Source organism: Pygoscelis adeliae, unplaced genomic scaffold (assembly GCF_000699105.1).
Source record: "Pygoscelis adeliae isolate BGI_AS28 unplaced genomic scaffold, ASM69910v1 Scaffold156, whole genome shotgun sequence".
Classification (NCBI taxonomy): domain Eukaryota; kingdom Metazoa; phylum Chordata; class Aves; order Sphenisciformes; family Spheniscidae; genus Pygoscelis; species Pygoscelis adeliae.
Genome location: NW_008825016.1, coordinates 800,597 through 804,905, shown reverse-complemented (window position 1 = coordinate 804,905; position 4,309 = coordinate 800,597).

Genomic DNA, 4,309 nt, shown 5'->3' with positions numbered 1-4,309 from the left:
GAAGCGAAGTGAGCCTGGGAAGAAAGGAGGGGTGGCGGGAAGGTGGTTTTAGTTTTGTTTTATTTCTCCCTATCTACTCTGTTATTAATTGGCAATAAATTAAATTAATTTCCCCAAGTTGAGTCTGATTTGCCCATGACGGTAATTGGTAAGCAATCTCCCTGTCCTCATCTCAACTCACGAGCTTTTCATAGTATTTCCTCCCCCTGTCCTGTTGAGGAGGGGGAGTGACAGAGTGGTTTGGTGGGCCCCTGGCAGCCGGCCAAGGTCAACTGGCATGGCAGGGTCCCACACAACTGTAGGTGAGGACATGCATGTGGACAGAAAAGGATTAATAAGAATTTAAGTGTTACAAAGCCATCAGTATTTTCATCATACTCATCCTTCTCCTTCATCACACCAAGGCAGAGCTATTAAGTCTCTTATCAGGTTTTCAGCTCCACAATAGTTGCCAGCTAGTGTATTAAAGATCAGAGGATGCAAAATGGAGGTGAGAGTATCTTGAAGGAAGCAATTGGCTAAAGTAACAAGAATTATATCTGCCCTTTTTAATGCAGCTGGCTTGTATTTACCTTTGGGTTGCACATTGATATGTTACTTGGGAAGTTAATTGATCACCAGCAGTTTAGAAAAGATCTTAACAATGCTGGTTATGCTTGTCAGGCCAAGAACAATATTCAAACAAAAATCTTAACATCATCACCAAAGCCTTTGTATATTAAAACCAGATTCCCTTTCTAAAGAAGTTCTCAATTTCTCTGCTCCATGCCTTGCCCCAAAAGGAAAGCAGCTGCGCTGCCATCCCACAGAGGCTGGATGCAGCCAGTCAAAATAACAGCAGCTGTTCTGAATGTCATCGGGCCGCCAGCAGGATCCCCGTGGGGAGACCACAAAGCCCACCAGAGGGAGGATGGGTGCAGTACATCTGTTGATCTTATGGAAATAAAAATACTCTGCTGAGTCCCCAGCATCTTCCATTCCCACAGGTGGTCCTGTCCTTGGATGCCAGAGCACCTTACAGTACAGAGATGAAAGTTAGCCTGAGCAGGCAAGTATCTTTGGGCAAGAAACCTATCCAAAGTTTATCCACAGAAGAAAAGCTGAATAAACCAGCCCTCCTGTGTTCAAATAACTTCGGGGCACAGACAAGATGCATCTAAGTGAAATCTTCCAAATTTTAAGTCAAAGACCACTAGATCCAAGAAATCATTGCTTGGTGCAACAGCATAGACTAATTCCAGAAGTCCCAGACCCTTACAGCCAACCCTCCCCTCGGAGTGCACAGGAAGCTAACCTCCTCCTGTGCAGCACCCACTCTATTTCCCATTACTGTGGAAACAGAAGATTATTCAACACATCATTGTTGTTCATATCTGACCTCTTCCCTGAGAATAAAGAGTTTTTTCTTAGGAAGAAGCTTCTACAAATACATGGAATTCTGGAAATCATAACTTGGATGCAAAAGACACAGTTCTTACTAATTTACACAACTAAAACAAATTGTGATTCTCTGGAAAGTCATTGAAGATAATTTGCTGAAAAAGGATATTGTTTATAATGACTTCTTACGAAATAGTCTTGTTTGTTCCTTAATGTATATGAATTACTGGAAGTTAATGTCTTACTGATAAAAGAGGGTCATGACATACTGACAGCATGCAGGAGCAGAGCTTTAGTTGTAAAAATTATTTACATTTTTGATAATATCACTATTGAAGAAAATGTCTTATTTTGTCTATAGGTTATGGACTGGGTTTTTAGAAGAACATTTTCTGTGATAATTATCTCATTGTATTTACTGTCAGATCTGGCTGCAACTTGGAGCTTGCATTCCCTGAAAGTTTAAAATATTTTGGAAAGAAAAACAAGGCTTCTCACAAAAAGTAGAACTTCTGAACATTTCCGATGAAAAGGAAATGTCACCCAACTTCTTGTTTCTAGAATAAAAAAAATCAACATTTTTGTTAGTTTTTCTACAGTTGAAGCAGCCAGATGTCCAGATCCCAAAGAGTCCCCTGCCAGAGTTCAGAAATCCTTAAGAGCCACCTAATCCTTAGACCTTAGAGCACCTGTCAAAGTAGGGAGGGCTATGACCATTAAAACCTTCTCTGGCCTTGGCTCCCAGCAGCTAGTTACATGGAAACTAGGACAGAGTATGTCAGCAATCGGGCTGTTTATTGTAGAACTGTATGTACCCAGTTTGGCCAGCTGCAAGAAATTTTGATAATATAGACAGTTGCCTATCTCTGTAAGCTATAAAGACACGAAATGGCATGCAGAGTTCCTTTCAGCACTTATTACCTGAGGTTTCAGGCTTGTTTCTTTCACCATGAAAATATAAACTCAACACAACCTTTTTTCTCTCCCCTCACTAACCAAAACTCCCCTGTTTATGGAAAACCTTCTTGCAGCTCTCCACATGATTTTCTGCAAGTCTTCCTGGGAGGTGAGCTGTTCCAGGAACCAAGCTGCTTCTCCCATCAATCTAAAAATGAGCTATTTGCTCTCATCTGTGGTCACCATGCCTACTCCTCCTGCATAACACAGACTAGGTGTATCAATTGCTCACCTTTCTATTCACCCCCAGGTCAAACTCCTCATTTCTGTAGGATTCTACATGGAAAACAACCTGTATGTAACTACGGCCTGTAGCAATCCCAGGCAGGTCTTCACCAGGACTACTTCACAGATTTGAGAGGTCTTTGTGCACAACGATTTGGCCCAACAGGTGCCTATAAAAAGCAGCAGTTGCTGGGAAGATACAGGAGAAGCCATACCTTATCTGCTTTCCCTGTAGGATGCAGGAAGTATATGGGCAACCCACTACTACATGGGAATTCAGTGCTGAATGGTGGAGTCCCTTCACATTAGGCAAGCATTTTTCAAAGCCATTTATTCTTTGGACTTCTGGCCCATCAATGCCTTTTGGGCAGCAGGTCTCAGAGGCAGTGGAGCACAAGCTCCCCCAGAGCCTCTGTGAGATTAACCCACAGCTAATCAATGCCTACACTAGAAATAAGAGTCCTCAGTATGTATTCAGCCAGAAATGGAGGTCAGTTCACGTCTGGTTTTTTATCCAAGTGTTTGATTAGAAACATCTCTGCTCCACCTGATTTCCACAGCCAGCAGCAGAGCTTGCATGGTCTCCTAGCAGCTTCTGAGGACCTCAGTGCCTTCAAGAGCTACAGATTTCAAGCCCTCCTGCCTGATTGCTCTCAGAGTCCATGACCAGAGGCCAAACTAGACTTTTTGCTCTACAGCTGATAGCCTACAGAAGCAAACTTGCTCAAGACCTCCCACATCAGCAGTGAAGAGCATGCTCTGCATTGTATGACATGAGCAGGTACGTCTCTCTCTCTCCTTACCACATCACAGCCTCATCACACGCCGGAGCCTGACAGCCATACTAACTACCCCTGGCTCCCAGACACACCAGTCCAGGACGGAGGCTTTAGGACAGAACCCAAATATTGGAAGTTTCATAGTTCCTGTGAAACTAATTGAAATGCAGAGGCCACTCTGTCAGTCATGCAGGATGATGGCTTTTGGACAGCGGATAAATTGTCATGGGAAATCCCATGAGATCAGGTGTCCTCTAGCTTTATTTGGCTCAGTATTGTTAGACACTGACCTACACAAAGCACTATTCTTGGAGAAAGAATCTTACCAACACATAGAAAGTGATCAGCTTTCAGTACCTGGGAAGGACATCTTGGAGTCATTTTGGATTTTCTCTGAAGAGAGCCTGTTGTTCAGCAGCTGCCAAGAGGGCAAACAGATTGTGAGGAGTTATTAGCAAAAGAACAGAGAACAAAACAGGAAATGTTGTTATACTGATGCAACATATCCTTATCTTGAGCACTGGATGTAATTCTGGTCACCAGTGACAAAAAGCATATAATAACAACAAAAAAGTTACTAAAAAGAGCAGTGAAGATATCAGAGGTACAGAAGGCCTTTGCTACAAGGATAAACCAAATTGACTGGCACCCTCCAGCTGAGAAAAGGAGGGACTTTTAGTACTAGGAAAAATTACACAGGGAATTATTTTTCAGTACCTCTCATGATAAAAGAAATAGGGAAATTATCAGGCACATAGTTAAAGCAGAGAACAGTACGCTTTCACATAAAAACGGAAACTAATTGCCACATGAAGTTGTCAAAAGTAGATGCACAAATGGGTTCAAAAGGCGTGACTCGAACTTAGGAAGGAGAGATACGTTGATCACCATTTAAGATGCTGTTGGAGAAGCTACTCTAAACTGAGGATGTCCGTCCCACATGATTGACACTGGCAGGGTCCATCATC